Source organism: Chrysemys picta, chromosome 8 (assembly GCF_011386835.1).
Source record: "Chrysemys picta bellii isolate R12L10 chromosome 8, ASM1138683v2, whole genome shotgun sequence".
Lineage (NCBI taxonomy): Eukaryota > Metazoa > Chordata > Testudines > Emydidae > Chrysemys > Chrysemys picta.
The window spans coordinates 52358229-52376438 of record NC_088798.1 but is presented as its reverse complement, the minus strand read 5'-3'; the positions used below and the strand labels follow the sequence as shown (position 1 = coordinate 52376438).

The 18210-nt window shown below is 46.8% G+C and overlaps 1 long non-coding RNA gene across 1 annotated transcript; it reads right to left on the bottom strand.

Moving 5' to 3' along the window:
• Positions 1-4350: 4350 nt before the first annotated feature.
• On the bottom strand, positions 4351-18001 carry LOC122173842 (uncharacterized). Its single transcript, XR_006174755.2, has 3 exons — positions 17885-18001; positions 5285-5382; positions 4351-4545 (listed from the first exon to the last, which is right to left on the bottom strand). It is a non-coding gene; the product is annotated as an uncharacterized LOC122173842 (long non-coding RNA).
• Between the last annotated feature and the right edge of the window lie 209 nt (positions 18002-18210).

Genomic DNA, 18210 nt, shown 5'->3' with positions numbered 1-18210 from the left:
CAGTGCATCCAGCCCCACGGACTTGTGCTCATCCAGCTTTTCTAAATAGTCCTGAACCACTTCTTTCTCCACATACTGTGTTGCCTAGTGCAGTAGTCTGGGAGCTGACCTTGTTTATGAAGACAGAGGCAAAAAAAGTATTGAGTACATTAGCTTTTTCCACATCCTCTGTCACTAAGGGGCCCACACGTTCCCTGACCACCTTCTTGTTGCTAACATAGCTGTAGAAGCCCTTCTTGTTACTCTTAACATCCCTTGCTAGCTGCAACACCATGTGTGATTTGGCCTTCCTGATATCACTCCTGCATGCCTGAGCAATATTTTGATATTCCTCCCTGGTCATTTGTCCAATCTTCCACTTCATGTAAGCTTCTTTTTTATGTTTAAGATTAGCAAGGATTTCACTGTTAAGCCAAGCTGGTCACCTGCCATATTTATTATTCTTTCTACACATCAGGATGGTTTGTTCCTGCAACCTCAATAAGGATTCTTTAAAATACAGCCAGCTCTCCTGGACTCCTTTCCCCTTCATGTTATTCTCCCAGGGGATCCCTCCCATCAGTTCCCTGAGGGAGTCAAAATCTGCTTTTCTAAAGTCCTAGGTCATCTGCAGGGCCCATCTTACGAAGTCCTAAGCCCAACGCCCGAATGCCATCCCCCACTGTGGGACTCACCATTTCCTGGAGGAGCTGCTGTTGTATTCTGGCCTGCTCTTGTATCAAGTTCTGCAGGCTCTTCTGCTGCTCAGCTTGCCCGCTAAGCAAGGCCTGCTTCTCTAGCTGGTGGGACTGCTGAAAGGTTTGCATAGCTTTTTGTACCTCTTCCTGCTGTTTCACCAGCCACTGCAGGGTCTCCTCCATCTCCAGGGCTGCCAAACTCTTGCTCTGGCACAAGATCCCAGAGGAGCCCCAAGGTGTAGCTGGGCCCTCTTGGCTCCTGCCCCTGCTATGCTGACAAAGTCACTCAGAGATCCTGGGGTTCAGTAACCACTGGTGCCATTTATTTACAAGTTGTGCTCCCGCCACCTTTTTACCATACACAGCTTGAGTTCTAGTATCTGCAGCCAGGAGGGAAGAGCTATTGTTCAGCTTCCGCTCACTTCCTTGGCTTCCTTCCTCCAGCCTTTTATGTAGTCCTGGGCTAATTGGGCGGGCAGGTGTCTCTCATTCCCCAATTAGGCACAGGTTTTCTCTAGCTAGCTCCAATTTCCTTCCCTTAATGGGATCTGGCATGACAGAGGGCCGGGTCAGCAGTTCTTGCCCAGCACACTGTCACAAGAACATAGGAGAGCAGTGTGGGATCCATCCCTTCTCACAAAGATCATAGAATCATAAAATATCAGGGTTGGAAGGGACCTCAAGAGGTCATTTAGTCCAATCCCCTGCTCAAAGCAGGACCAACCCCCAGACAGATTTTTACCCCAGTTCCATAAATGGCCCTCTCAAGGATTGAACTCACAACCCTGGGTTTAGCAGGCCGATGCTCAAACCACTGAGCCGGGGTACACAGCAAAAAAAGGCCATTGAAAAATGCCATGAAAGGATGCTAGATGCCCATGGAGTGTTGGGACAGAAAGCAATGTGTCATGGGACATTGATCCTAGTTCCAAGATGCACCACCATCCGCTCCACCTTCCCACAACACCTACTGACAGAAGGTGTCAGCTGGACTGTGGGATAGGTACCCACAGTGCATTGCTCACACTGTCAATGATAGTGCCCCAACTGTGGACACACTCTACCAACATAGGGAGCAAGTGTGAACATGACATTCTGATTTTTATTATGCTGATTTTTGAGTGTCGACAAAACTTTGTAGTGTAGACAAGGCCTTAGTTCCGGCCTTCTCAATTGGTTTTGTACCATACATGGAATTTGTGCTGCAGCAGAATTTTGGTGGTGTTTTAGAGACAGTCCACTATGTCAGTGTGGGCAGCCACAAACCATGACACACAATGTTGAGGACTGTAAAATGATTCTGCTTCCTAGATGTCTTCATGCCTTGAAATTTGTTGATAAGAATGCTGTTGGCTTGGCTTGACCGGATTGCATATGGGACATAAATAAATAGTTCTTGAAGGTTTATATGGACAAAGTTAAGGATGAACAGGTGACAGAAACAGGTTCATAGTTCACAGCAAAATTCTCATTGACTTCAACAGGGTCAGGATTTCACCTTTTGCTTGGGTTAGGCTGCAGTAAGTGCCCTTCAGCCTTCACTGAAGTGTGCCTGTCTGTCTGCATGTCTGTCTATAATAGATTGAACTATGGAACATCCTGGAACTCTTTCAAACTTCAAAGCTTAGACTTATCCCTTTAAGTCACCATAGCTGCGGGAGCTTTTTCCAGGGAGTGACAGAAGTGCAATTGTGAGAAGGAACTAAATGTCAAAGGCTGAGTGGAAGGAAATATAAACTTAAAAGCAATTGAAAAATCTATAAATCCTACTTACTTATAACACTGGAAGTGCCTAAAGCTTTTAAATTGAGATTCTCCCTTGGATGTTAGCCCAGTATATCCAAAAGAACATTAGGACACTTGATAATCTGAAAGCAGGAACTGCACAGAGTTTATTCCAGGCACTGATGTTTACAAAAATGAGGAAGAGTCAGAGGAAACTTGACCTAACATATGAACAAAACTGAAAATGTTTAAAAATTACGTGCATGTTTACTGCAAAAGACCCACAATATCCTCTCATGTGGACTGCATGATGATCATATTCATCAGGCCTAGGTAGATCTCTGGATATTTTCTTCATGGTCACAATGACCTTCAACTACTGTGATCAGTGGCAAATTAAAGCAAAAAACTAATATTTGCATTTACTTTGGTGTGTTGGGATTAATCCATGTTTACATGTCTGGGTCATTCGAGTTACAATTTTTCACTGGATAAGTGCTGAAATCCCCAAAGGGCAGGATGTTGCCTGACCCCTTATAATGGTTGTTAATAATTGTATTTATTGCCAATTGATCAGATGGTAATAAGGTTCTTTTCCCAGAATCAGGTTTGCAGGGACAAGCAAGGTATGTGCAGGGGCACCATTTTAGATTTTGGGGGACAGCAGAGGGGGCAACTTTAACCGTGATTCCAAAGGCTACTTGGGTACCTGAAAACTCTTGGTTTTTTTACAGATAACTTAGCTACAGTGCTCCTGTCAGATAATAATTTCTAATTCCTATATAAAAAAGAAAATTTAATAAATATTAGATCCACTCAGCTCTAATACTTGTTCTGACATCTTGTGTCAATTCACTTAAGGGACACTGATTAGTTTTAAAAAAATGAATGTATATTCTTACTTTGTTACTAACGCTTGAATACAGCAACTGAAACAATTGTAGAAAAACCTAGATTACTTTCTATCACTTTTTTTTTTCAGTTCATCAAGCTTGGAATAGATCATTTAACTTTTGGAAACACCCTATTAGGGCAAGGCCCCGTGGTTTATACTGCACCTGCCTGGGGTTCTAGGGGTCTTACCCCACTACAAAAAATAGACTAGAAAATAACTTTAAAAAGGACTGAAACTGACACTTTCAAGTTACTTTCATAGTATTGCCAAACCCAAATGTTCAAAAAATCAAGAATCTGGCTCACCAAAAATCATGAGATTGGCTTGAAAATAATGAGATTATGTAAAAATAATAGATTTGGTGTTCTTTTAATTTACATTCTGCTTTTTGAACCTTGAGGGTGCACTGGGCTCACATTTTGAAGCTTTCTCCACAGCCACAAGAGCTAGAAACTTCATTTTTCTTTAAGAATGAAGGCTGAAATCATAACATATCACTTGACTCCAGGAGCTGGGGCTTTAAGGAAAACTTCTCTATACCACTGCTATCCCTTCCCTGGGTTTTGGCCCCTTCTTTTCACTTGTGCCGCTCACATCTTCCTCTTTTCTGAATGTAACGTTGGCTCAGAAGGCTTGGCTGTATTTCTTCTGAGTTCGCTGTGTTCTCTCTTTAACCCCCCTCTCTGCCCCTGCAGAGGCATTCCTGTTTTACAGGTTCATCTAAGGACTTCCAGATCCTTGATTTAATTACTAGCCTTTTCTCATCTTAATCACCCTGCCTCTGTTTGTAAACAAAACACCGACTCCCTGCCCCAGGGACACAAGCTGGGAGAAGCACCTTTCTGCAGAACTCATATTCCACACTCATGCTGAGCAGTTAAGAGCTCCACCTCGGAGCACACCTCCTGTATGAAACTCGGTGGGAGGGGGTAGGCCCGCTCTGCCCTATCTAATTGGTGCCCTTGGGTGTGTGGCCAGGACATTCACACTGAGGACAAAGTACAACCTTAGAGATTTTTATTAAAACAAAGAATAAAGCCAGAAAAGCTCCGAGCTACATAAAAAGACAGGAGTAGTACAGTATTGGGGATATCAGTGGTATCATTCTTTGCACAAGCTCTTAAATCTGCATACTTACACCCTTCCTTGAGGACCTGGTGGTAAGAGACAAAGGGCCAGCCCTGGGTCTGGCTTGCCAAATGAGTCTGATGGTCCAGATTCTTCAATGCCCAAGATTTGATGGTAGAGCTGAAAGGTCAAATGATGGAAAAACTAACAATGATGGAAAGCAGCTCTAAGCTAAAACTAAAAATTAACTCTCCACATGGTGATTTGCCCTATCATAGGGCCTGAGCACCATCATGAATATTAATGCTAATATTCAGCCTTCCGTGCCCAAATCTAACTTCCTCACTCACATAATACTGAGGTGTACTTATTCTATAGGTTAACATATTAATAAATATTAATGCCACTTAGGTCATTCATATCCATCAGTTCTTGCTTAAACCAGTTTACATTTATTCCATGTTCCTGCAGTTGCTGTTTACCGCTAAGTTCCGACTCCTGGGGTTATATTTTGTTCAGTCCTTCGAGATCTTTGGGATCTATTGGTGCCCATATATTAACACTTAATAATAATACATTTTCTTGTAGAACTTCAATATTCCTCTACGATCTTAAGCCATTTCTGCTGGCCTTTGATGCATCTACATCATACCTAATTTCTGAACTGCATGTACATAGCAGTATATGAAGTCCTCCAAGTAAATTAGGTCTTTTAGCTATCTCTTGTGAAGATATGTCAACTGCTAATTTGTAGTATTAAGCTATGCAAGAGGAAGGTTTTAAACAGAAGCTGTATAGTGAGACATGAGAGAGAGTGAGCATATAGCTAAGAGATAAAGTTCTTTAATCAGCGTGAGAATATTCTTTCCCACTGTCACATTAATGTCTCTGAACTGATGACTATTTCCATGTGACTTACATGTGAAAACAGTTGAAGTAGATGAGAACACAAAATGGAGCTCACTAAGTGTGGTGGCTGTCATAACAGTCGTATGAGGATGTAGTATTGTGGTGACCCTGGGGACAAGAGATGAAGTGTATCTGTTTTACAAATGTATTTTGTTTAAATTTTTTTACATTTTTAATTATTTTTACCTTATTTTACAGTGTCAGGAAATATTGTAAGCATTAAAAAACCATAAAATGAAATTCAAAATGAAATTACAAAATTCTGACACAAAATTTTGAGATTTTTCCCAAACAAGTTATTTTGACTTTTTTTTTTCTTGTGGGAACTTTTGTCAAAATTGTTGCAAAATCATGGAAAAATTCATTTAAATCAGAAAAACTTTTTCCTATGAAAAACAGTTTTATCAAAAATTTTCCATCTTCCATTTTCTTCTTCTTCCTTTATAGGCTGTTTTTCTTTCTTTTTGATACATTCATAGCTATCCTGGTCTCTGACACACAGAAAGGAGATGATTAAAGTTCGTCCTAAAATTTTCTTTCTTCTTGGTACCTCCAAAGGACGTAGTACAGTGGTTCTCAACCAGGGGTACACATACCCCTGGGGTAGGGTTACCATATTTGACAAATAAAAAAAGAGGACCCTCCATGGGGCCCTGGCCCCGCCCATTTCCCACCCCAGCCCCACCCCAACCCCGCCCCCTCCTCCCTCCCACTCCCAGCCACGCGAAAAGGGCTGCCTGAGCGCTACTGGCTTCACGGTTTGCCAGGCAGCCCCCAGACCCTGCACCCCCTTACATTCAGAGCAGTATAAATAAGTCATTGTCTGTATGAAATTTTAGTTTGTACTGACTTTGCTAGTGCTTTTTATGAAGCCTCTTGTAAAACTAGGCAAATATCTAGATGAGTTGATAGAAGACTTCTGCGTACCCCCAGGGTAGGGTTACCATATGTCCGGTTTTTCCCGGACATGTCCGGCTTTTCGACAATCAAACCCCCGTCCGGGGGGGAATTGCCAAAAAGCCGAACATGTCCGGGAAAATGCCGGCCGGGCACTTCCCCTCCCACGGCGGCTCTGCTCCTCCCCTGACTCTTCGGCTCTGTTTAAGAGACGAGCTGCCCGAGCGCTACGGGCTTCGGGCAGCCCCCATACCTCCGGACCCTGCGCCGCCGGAGCCCGGGAGGGGAAGTGCCCGGCTGGGGGCGCAGGGTCCGGAGGCATAGGGGCTGCCCGAAGCCCAAGCGCTACCGGCTTCACGGTTTGCCGGGCAGCCTCCAGACCCTGCGCCCCTGGCTGGGCGCTTCCCCTCCCGGGCTCCAGCTGCGCTGGGTCCGGAGGTATGGGGGCTGCCCGAAGCCCGTAGCGCTCGGGCAGCTCGTCTCTTAAACAGAGCCGAAGAGTCGGGGAGGAGCAGAGCCGCCGTGGGAGGGGAAGTGCCCGGCCGGCATTTTCCCGGACATGTTCGGCTTTTTGGCAATTCCCCCCGGACGGGGGTTTGATTGTCGAAAAGCCGGACATGTCCGGGAAAAACCGGACATATGGTAACCCTACCCTGGGGGTACGCAGAAGTCTTCTATCAACTCATCTAGATATTTGCCTAGTTTTACAAGAGGCTTCATAAAAAGCACTAGCAAAGTCAGTACAAACTAAAATTTCATACAGACAATGACTTATTTATACTGCTCTGAATGTAAGGGGACTGTTGCCCCCTTACTAACATTCAGTGGGGGTGTTATGGTTGGCTAGCTCCCAGCACTAAAAGGGGAAGGGTCAATGGGAAATCAGGAGCCTGAGGCCTTGGCTACACTCGCGAATTCACAGCGCTGTCGATTGTAGTCGCGCCGCCAGCGCTGCAAGAGCTCTCTCGCAGCGCTGCAAGTACTTCACCTCTCCGAGGGGAGTAGCTTGCCGCGCTGTGAGGTAGTATGCAGCGCTGCAGGTGCTGATTACACTGGCGCTTTACAGCGCTGCACTTGCTGCGCTCAGGGGGGGTGTTTTTTCACCCCCCTGAGCGCTGCAAGTGCAGCTCTGTGAATTGCCAGTGTAGCCAAGGCCTGAGACTGACAGTCCCCGGGAACAATGGGGAGAGGCCAATGCTCCATATCAGCCTGATTGACAGGGCGGGCAGGCTAATCAGGGAGTCAGGAGGCCAAGGGGGTCCTATCCTCCCTGTGTGAGCTGGAATTGCCTGAGTCAGACAGAGTGGGGCCGAGCTAAGGAGAGAGCAGGGGCCCGAGCTAAGCTGCTGGAAGCAGAGCTGCAGCCCCAAAAGCCAGAGCACAGGCCAGAGAGAGTTAGAGGGGCCAGACAAGCAGCCAGGAAGCAGGTCAGAGCTGGGAGCAGAGTCACAGAAGCAGCCTGCAGAGCAGACCTGTCCTGGGAGCAGAGCTGCAGCAACCAGAGCCGGAGAGGCCAGAGAAGCAGCCCAGGGAGCTGAAGGCAGAGCAGCAGCAGCAGACATGCTGAGGCAGAGTGGAGCTGGAGCTGGGGCTGGAGCAGTCCGGAGCTGGGTGCGGTGAGCAGCTGGGGAGAATGAGGGAGATCCTGGGCAGTGGGCCCAGCGCAGGGAGACGCCTCAGCCAAGAGGCTCTGCAGGCCAGACTTGGAGGGGGATCGTAACCCTGATGGGGCGGGGGCGACACTGGGAAGAAGGGTCCTGCAGAGCAAGTGTCCAACCTGCAGCGTCTCCGCTAGGGTTACCATATTTCAGCAAGCAAAAAAGAGGACGGGAGGAGCCCCGCCCTAGCCCTGCCCCTGCCCCTCCCACTTCCCGCCCCCCCAGAACCCCCAACCCTCCCCCCGTTCCTTGTCCCCTGACTGCCCCCTCCTGGGACCCCTGCCCCTAACTGCCCCCCAGGACTCCACTCCCTATCTAAGCCTCCCTGCCTCTTGTCCCCTGACTGCCCCAACCCTTATCCACACCCCCACCCCCAGACAGACCCCTGGGACTCCCACGCCCCATCCAACCACTCCCCACCCCCTGACAGCCCCCCCCAGAACTCCCAACCCATCTAAACCCCTCTGCTCCCTGTCCCCTGACTGCTCCGATCCCTCTCCGCACTCCTGCCCCCTGACAGCCCCCCCCAGAACTCCCAACCCATCTAAACCCCTCTGCTCCCTGTCCCCTGACTGCTCCGATCCCTCTCCGCACTCCTGCCCCCTGACAGCCCCCCCCAGAACTCCCAACCCATCTAAACCCCTCTGCTCCCTGTCCCCTGACTGCTCCGATCCCTCTCCCCACTCCTGCCCCCTGACAACCCCCCCCAGAACTCCCAGCCCCCCACCCCCCCGCTCCTTGTCCCCTGACTGCCCCCTCCTGGGACCCCTGCTCCTAACTGCCCTCCAGAACCCCACCCCCTATTTATGTACAGGCGTGACTACCTGCCCTTTCCTGGTTACTATACGCGGCCAGTCCGCATCCACATCCAGTAGTTAAAATAAATAAATAAATAAACTAATGATTTAAATTGGAATTTCATCCATTAATAAGTATTTATTATATAGTTAAAACCATTCTATTGAAGGGCAGATATTAAATAACACTAAATATGTTAATGTTCAAAACAATATTAAAAATTTGAAAATTTAGAGCATGGAAACCAAAATAGCTAAAATTTAGTTTTGGCAAGATACACGGAATGGAAACTCCGGGATCTTTACCTGTCACTGAATATAGCCATCATACCAATAGTGGAATATAAAACAAGTCTACATATACTCTCCTTAAAATTTTTACTTCTGTCCATTCCCAATAATTGTAACAAATCATTATTACCTTCACTCCACTTGCCACGTGCCCCAAGCACAAAACCAAAGAAGTGGATATTTTTACCTCCCGTTAAGTTTTTAATTTCTTCCTCTAACTCAAGATAATAAGCCACCTTCTCACTGTGGGCTTGTTCCAAACTACCGGCATTATCCTCCCATCGCACTGTAACATCAACCACCACTGCTGTATCTCCTTTTATAAATATAATATCCGGCTTTCTTAACTCACCCTTACTATTTCTCAAATGGGGCTCTATCATTGCCTTCCACCCTAATTTACCAACCTTATCCACAACTGCAGACACTACTCTATTATGCCTTTTTATCCTAGCATTCTTAGTCTTATAACATTGTCCTGAGATATGGGGAACAGTCTCCCGCACTTTACCGCACCATCTACAAAGAGCATTCACACCTCCTCTTCCTCTTGCTAATGTCTCCCTAGTAGGATAAATATTTGCCCTAAGCTGCAATGCTGCGATATACGCTGACGATTTAACTTTACTAGAGTTTCTAAAAATCGAATTACTAATTAAATCATTTTTAAAATATTTTATCCCTATTCCCTGACATCTCAGTTCCGACCATCTTAAAAATTCCTCTTCCCTCCATTTCTTGGGATGAGATGTTACTGCACTAAATGACAATATTTTATCCACAAGATTTTCTCCTGCATATAGATAAGATAGGTCCATCCAATCATCTCTCGAGACAATATGTCTCCTCCATTTACGAATTAACATATTTGGGATTTGCACACTAAACTTAGTGAGAGCTAAACCACCATCCCTACCTCTAGAATAAAATATCCCATCTGTGGTACACTGAGGTAAATGTAAAATCTCTTTAACTATTTTTCTAACTAACACATCAAGATCGTCTAAAAGATTAAAAGGGGGTTCTATTAAAAGAAGATTATAAAATAGCTTCGGTAAGATGTATGTCTGTAAAATTAATATTTTTTGGGCCGGTTTTAATGGGGCCTTAATTAAATTCTCACTCCAATCTTTCAATTTTTCTTTAAGTACCGGTCCCCCTACACCTATCCAGGGATCTATTCTAGCCCCTAAATATTTTTCAAAATCCCCTGGTTGAACATATTCAATCTTCTCTGACCCTATCTGCCAATTATCCTTAGGATTAACTACATAGGTTTTATGTTTAGTTAAAATATGAAAGCCTTTCGTTTTCTTCACATTAACAGAGAGATTAGTATTTTTACAAAACTCCTCTAAGATACCCAAATTTTTGATCATTCCTTTATATGAGCTACTTAAAATTGCCACATCATCGGCAAAAGCCAATGACGTGACACTATTACCCTTAACATAAAAACCACTTCCTTCTACTTCTAATCTAGTTAAAAGGGGATCCATAGCAATATTAAACAAAATTGGGGACAACGGGTCACCCTGCTTGACCCCCCTCCTAATTAAAATAGACTCAGTAGCTTCATCACCCACCCATACCCTAGTTGTGCAATTATCATAAAGGTCCCTAATAATATCTATAAAATGTTCATCTATACCAAATCTTCTCAACCCGGCTATTATATGTCCGTGTCCCACAGAATCAAATGCTTTAGCCAAATCTACGAACACTATTGCAATTTCATTCCCATTTCGTTTAGCCCCTTTAATCAAATTATCTAATATAGCAATATTTTCCTCACACCCAGGGGCGGATATAAACCCTTTTTGTCTACTACATATCTTAACTGTTTCCACCAGTCTTTTTGCTAATATTTTGGTATAGATTCTAATCCAAACTGACCCAATTGTCAATGGTCTCCAAGATGTTAACTTCTTCATTTCCTCCTCATCTTGTGTCTTTGGTATTAAAATCGTTCTATTTTTCTTAAATTCATCTGGTACCTGTCTATTTAGAAACCATATATTAAAAATTTTTGTAAGTATTAAGGAGTCTAAATTAAAAATATCCCACAAATTGCTCACTTTTACTTTATCTGGGCCAGGAGCACTATCTTTTCTTATTTCTGTTAAAGCTATTCTAATCTCATCCACAGAGATCGGACTCATTAATATATCATTATCCGCATTCTCTGTGGATGATGGCCACCCTATCATATTACCATGTCCAATTGTTCCCAAAATATTTACATAGTATTCCTCAATTTCTTTCATAGGGATAGCACACTTAGCCTTATCTGGCTCTCCCATTATAATGCGAGTCAATCTTCTTCTATCCTTATCAAATAATTGTTGATAGAATTTATACTTAGCTTTCTTTGTAGCATATCTCCTAATTGCATTAAATTGCTTCCTTCTCCCCTCCTTTCTAATCTTCCCTTTTCCTTTATTCCTCAACTCTATTTGACTTTCATTTCTAGGGTCCTGTCCCTCTACTAATGAATAACATAATTTTTCCAACATTGCCCATCCGAGAGCTTTTGTTAAATCCTCCTTTAATAATCCTTCAATTTCCCCTAAACTATTTATTATTTCTCTTCCCTCCCTACTTTGTTTTCCCCGTTTACATATTTTCTCCACTAAATCCACTTCTGGATGTCCTTTTAGTGGGAAAATCCTCTCTCTTGGGGGCGGAATTTCTAATATATTTACTCTAATGTCCTCTACCTCAGTCACTTCCTCCCTATCTCCTGTTACCACTAACTTCTTCTTTGCTAATTCTCGTCTTTTATCTGATATTTGTTTATTCGTTTTGGTCCTCATCTCGCTCTCAATACATTTATTTATATTCCTTTTCCCAATATATTTCCTTTCCAACTGTATAAGCTGCGCAACCTCATCTTTAGTCCATATACGAGATCTAGTCGATCCCTCTTTGATCTTACTTTTAGCAGCCATATCTTCTTTTCTTTGCTCATTCCTCACAGCAGGGTGTCTATGTCTACAGTGTTGGCTCAGTCCAGATCTAGTATGAAAACCAAGCCCACAGACCGAGCACGTATGGCTCTTCATTGGGGTATCCGCCTTCTTGGGTATGCACTTGGGGTAGTGGCAAGCTATATTATGATATTGAGAAGATTTTCCACATTTACTACATACAACTCGTATGGCTTTACTTTTATGAACCACATTAATGTGTTTGGCCCATTTACCAAATGTTGGTAATATCTGGGGACATATTGGACAATTAAAACTATCAACGGGATACTCTAAATAAAAAACCCCATCCTTCCACGAACTACTTTCTAATATATTTATATTACTACCAATACTGTTAAGATCCTTATTACGATCCCTATTAAAATCAGTACTTGATTCCCTAACATATGGATCATCAAATGTACTTAAATACTTAAAATCTGGATTAAAACTGTCCATAGTTAAATCATTAAAAGTGTCCCTTGTAAAAACCATCGGTAAGATAGATAAAATCTCCTCACCATGATCATCACAAACATTCTCCTCTACCTCCTCTCCATGCTCCACTGGGAGGACTTGATTCTCACTCTCATTCTCATGAGACTTCATTATAGTCCACACCATTTTATCCATTGGTCCAGCGACCCTGATCACACCCCTAATATATTTAACACTGTCAGCCGGGGCATCAAAGCCAACAGCGGGGGCGTTATTAACCCGGTCCAGCGCCAATCCGGTATAAAAATATAAATTACTTTTTTCCATAGCTAAAAGATTTACCCTTCTCAGGGGGAAACTAACCCTTTCCAGGGGGAAACTAACCCATACCTGGGGGAAACTTACCCTTTCCAGGGGGAAACTAACCCGTGCCTGGGGGAAACTACCCTTACCAGGGGGAATCTAACCCTTACCAGGGAGAGTCAACCCGTACCTGGGGGAGGCTACCCTTACCAGGGGGGCATCCATGTGGCACCATATGGGGCTGCCCAACCCCATCCCACACCCCACTAAATGTGGGATGTGGGTTCGTCCTCCGCAATCCGCCTGGCTATCCAAGCCAGTTACCGACTCTCACCACGAGGAGGTAGCGGTTGGACTTGCAATCCAGAGGCTTTCCTCAAAGAGGGGTCCCAAACAGCATAATGTCGAGCTCTAACGGGCGTGTGAGAAAAGGCTCAGATCTTGGTAAGGGTTGCCCCTATTGACCGGGCTCACGCCCACCCCCACCTCACCGATAACCCATTCTCTCACTACCCTCAGGCAATGTTTCCGTCCAAGCCCGACAGCTGAGAGGGTCCAGAGACGCATGGAGAGCCATTAAGACTCCCTGTTCCTTGTCCCCTAACTGCCCCCTCCTAAGACCCCCCCAACTGCCCCCCAGGACCCTACCCCCTACCTGTACCCTGACTGCCCAAAACTTTCTCCACTCCCCCCAAAAAGCCCCCCCCCCGTTTCTTGACTGCCCCCTCCAGAACCTCCCTGTCCCTTCTCCTGCCCCTTGGCCCCCTTACCCTGCTGCTCAGAACAGGGTGTTGGGCTCTGTGCGAGCCGAGCCAGACACGTGGCTGCGCTCCCCAGCACAACAAAACCCGGTCCCTGGCCCTGCACAGTGCTGCTGGACTGGGCTGCAGGGGAGAGCTGCCGGCTCAGAATGCAGGGCAGATCCGGCTCCTCTACAGCTGCTCCGGAGTCCAGCCCGGGACTTTCCTGCAGCCCTCCCAGCTGCTTGCTCTGCTCTGCCGGGGGAGGGGGGAAATCCCGGACATTTTGAGTGCTTTACAAATTCCCCCCGGACGCTATTTTTAGAACAAAAAGGAGGACATGTCCGGGTAAATCCGGACGAATGGTAACCCTAGTCTTCGCAGCACAGCCAGGGCCTGAGAAGGAGGCCTGAGAAGGAGGCCTTGGACCTACAAGGAACAGACTGTGAACTGCCCTGACGTTCCACAGACACTGTTTGTAATGTTCCCTGCCACAGAGCGGGGTGATGTGTTTCCTTTAACCTTTCCTATTTTTCCTTATTCTTTTTTTAATTAATAAAATTAAAATAAATACAACTTGTATTTGCTTTAAATTGTATGAAATGATCAGTGGGTCAGGGAAGTGTCCAGTCTGGAGACAGCACCACGGAGTGGGGACACTCTAGCCCCTGTCCTGGGTGACCACAGCAGGGTTGGGAGTCGAGCCTCCCAGGAATCCTGGGCCCAGCCTTGTCGGGGTTACAAGGACTCTGCCAGACAGGAGAGTGGAAGGGGAATCCTCAAGGGTAGGGAGGCCTCTGGGTAAAGGAAGTGGGAGCAAGGCCTCAGATCCTTTCGCTAGCCCACTTCACCAGGGTAGTGCAGAAGCCAGGAAAGTTCCTCACAATAACGGGACCATTCCTCGGCTTACATATATACTATACACTAGAGGTGGGCAAACTATGGCCCGTGGGCCACATCCGGCCCACGGGCCCTTCCTGCCTGGCCCCTGAGCTCCTGGCCTGGGAGGCTAGCCCCCAGCCCCCTCCGCTGCTGTCCCTCTCCCACTCAGCCTCAGCTCGCCCCGCCGGCAGCGGAATGCTCTTGGCGGTGGGGCTATGAGCTTTTGCCGGGCAGTACAGCTGCAGAGCTGCAGCCTGACCCGGTGCTCTGTGCTGCGTGGTGACGTGGCTGGGTCCAGCCGGTTGGCGTGGCTGCCTGTCCTGGTGCTACAGGCAGCGCGGCGGGGGGGGGAGGGGTTGGATAGAGGGCAGGGGAGTTTGGGGGAATGGGCAGGGGCAGGGGGGTGGATAGGGGTTGGGGCAGTCAGAGGGCGTGGAATGGGGGGGTTGAATGGGGGCAGTGGTCCCAGGGGCAGTCAGGAAAGAGAGGAGGGATTGGATGGGGCAGCAGGGGGCAGTCAGGGGACAGTGAGAAGGGGTGGTTGGATGGGGCAGGGGTCCCGGGGAGGCAGTCAGGAAGGAGGGGGGCGTTGGAAAGGGCGGCAGGGGGCAGTAAGGGGCAGCGGTTCCAGGGGCAGTCAGGGGACAGGGAGAAAGGGTGGTTGGATGGGGCATGGGTCCTGGAGGTCAGTCAGGAAGGAGAGGGGGGTTTGGATGGGACGGTGGGGGGGGGGCTTGGGGACAGGGGATGGGGGGGGGTTGGATGGGGCAGGAGTCCCAGGGGGCCATCAGGGGACAGGGAGCTGGGGTGTGTGTGGATGGGGCAGTAGTCCCGGGGGGGCTGTCAGGGGGCGAGAAGCAGGACGGGTCAGATAGGTGTCAGGGCTGGACCACGCTTGGCTGTTTGGGGAGGCACAGCCTCCCCTAACTGGCCCTCCATACAATTTTGGAAACCAGATGCGGCTCTCAGGCCAAAAAGTTTGCCCACCCCTGCTATACATTGAAATGTAAGCACAATATTTATATCCCGGTATTTATATTGTAAAAATGAGAAAGTAAAACAGCAATAGTGTGCTTCTCACACTTTTGTATTTTTGTCTGATTTTGTAAGCAAGTTTTTTTAAGTGAGGTGAAACTTGGGGTATGCAAGACAAATCAGACTCCTGAAAGGGGTTCAGTAGTGTGGAGAGGTTGAGAGCCACTGACCTAGTAGATTTCCCTCCTCCCCCATAGCAAATAATATTTATATTAATCTTAAACAATTTAGGCAGAAGCTTCTCCTAAAATTCTACATCATCTGGATTTTCTATTCCGGTTGGAATCTCACACCCCAAATACATATCTCCTGGGAGAGTTATTGTTTTATTTTTTTAAAGAAACATTTCTCTGCAGTGTATTGCATTTAATCAGGTCTCTATTCTGAGTAGAACTAAGTAACATTTTTTTAACAAAAGTTTTTCAGCAAAAAAATGGAAATTCAGCAGCACTGAAACATTTCACACATTTCTGTTAATTTTGCTGAAATGGTTGGAACCCCGCATCTCTCCCCATCCTCCCAAAAAAATCCTTAACAATGAAATGTTTCATTTTTTTTTATTTGAAACTTTTTTGAAATTTCCTTCAGCTATACCTGGCTTTCAGAACAACCATCTACTGTTACTCATCAAATCTGGGCAGCACACATACTGCTCCAACCTATGTTGGGTGAGGAATGAGCCCCACTTCAGCCCAATACAGAAGAGACACAAAACTGGTAAAATACTAACTTTGCTCTGTCCTTCCCTCCCCTCCCTGATTCTTGAGTCTCAAGCTAGGTTCCCTGTAAACTTTGCGGCCACGTGGCCACCCAGCCCAGCCCCCCTGGAGCTGCCAGAGAGAGGAGCCCTCGCTCAGCCCAGCCCAGGGTACAGTTATTGACCACACATGTTATCACATGTTCACTGTGATGTATTCTGAACTGCCACGGCCAGGGAGAGGTGCCCCTCCCACCCAGCCCAGGTGCAGCTTGGGAGAGAGAAAGCTGGGGCAGCCTGCACCTCCAAGCCCCTCATCCCTTGCCCCATCCCAGAGCCTGCACCCCCAGCCAGAGCCCTCACCAACACACCCCAACCCTCTGCCCTATCCATGAGACCCCTCCCACACCCCAAGCCCCTCATCCCTGACCCCCATCCAGAGCCCTCACCCCCCACATACCCTTTGCCCTAGCTCTGAGCCCCCTCCACACTTCCTGCACTCCAACCCTCTGCCCCAGCCCTGAGCCCCTTCCTGCACCCCAATCCCCTCATCCCTGACCCCATCCCAGAGCCCTCGCCCCCAGCCAGGGCCCTCATCCCCCTGCACTCCAACCCTCTGTCCCAGTCCTGAGCCCTTCATCCCCAGCCCCACCCCAGAGCCTGCACCCCAACTCTCTGCCCCAGCCCTGAACCCCTCATCCCCAGCCCCACCCCAGAGCCCACGCCCCCATCTGGAGCCCTCACCCCTCCCAACCCCAGTCCTGAGCCCCCTCCCACACATTGCCTCCATATTGATGCACATAACAAAATTAATTCTGCACATGGGTGGGAAAAATTAGAGGGAACACTGGTCAAGACAAGCTCAGCTTTGGCACAGAGATGAACTCTGTCCTGAAAGCTTAGCATTCACAGGAAGCAGATGTGATGCAACCTTATTGAGTGCAGGTTGAAGGAGACTCATGCTTATCTTCAGTGATAGGGGCAGGCTCCTTAGAAATTTGGGGGCTTCTGACTCTGCCACTACGTGGAAAATCATTGCTAACTTGTCTGGCAAAGGCCTTCACATTCAATCTCTCCTATTTAAGTCTGAATTTGGGAGCTCATGGAAGGAGAAACTTCTTTAATAAAAAGACCAGGCTGTTCCGTTATGCTGGAAAGAATGAGTGAAACGGGGGATGGGGAAGGGGGCGGGGAGGGAGAGAAGTGTGGAATGGAAATTGGGAGAAACAAGGAAAGGGGAAGAGAAAAAAAGAAAGAGATGCAAAACCAAACAAGAATAGGGATGAAATAGATGTGAAAATAAAGTGAATGGGGTAAGAAGAAGAGTAGGTGAATAATGATATTTAAAGGGGGGAGGCAGCAGATATCAAGGGTAAGGGTTCCCAAAATCACTGTAATTTTAGCACACAAATATCTCAAGTGAACCAATGTGTTCCAATCATCATCTTTTACGACCTAGAGAGAGGCCTCTGCCCTCTTCCCCTCAAACACACACAACCCTTCACAGCGCCTAGACACGTGTTAAACAATTTGAATTTCACAGTTTGAAAGCTGGACTTTTTCTGTCAACTGATTGGTTGGTTGTTTGCTCCTGGCTTCTTCTTCTTCCTACTGTTCAGTCTACTCTCCCTCCTTTGTTTATCCCCACCTCCTTCACAGTCCTTCCATTGCAGGCCTCACTCTCCCCCATCTTTCCTCCCCCCCCCATCTTCCCTTTTCTTCCTCCCTTCTTAATGTCTCTCTTTATCATACTCCCTCCCAGTCCCTTCCTCCTCTTTACTCCTATCTCCTGCCATTCCCCCTCATTCTATCCCTGGCCCCATAATAGAAAAAAGAAATTGATAAATAAAAGAGAAGTGAAACTAGCCAGACCATGACTCGCTCCCAACTTTGCACTGACCTTCATGCTTGGAAACTTCACCCCTTCTCCACCTTGTCTTTTTAGAGGGTAAGCTGTTCAGGGCAGGGATGGTCTTTCACCCTGTGCTTGTACAGCATGCTATGCTAGGAGATCTTGTTCCTGCCTGAGGTCTCTGGGCACTATGTCACTATCAATAATAATTAATGAAGCGCTACACGTACGGAAGAGGTAGGCGGGTTGACGACATGGACTGACATTTGGGAACATATATGGCCGTTAATAAAAGGCTGTTACAGAGATTTCTACTGTTATTGCGTAAGGCATTAGCTGCTTAAGACTGCCATTAAATTCCATGAGTTACACAT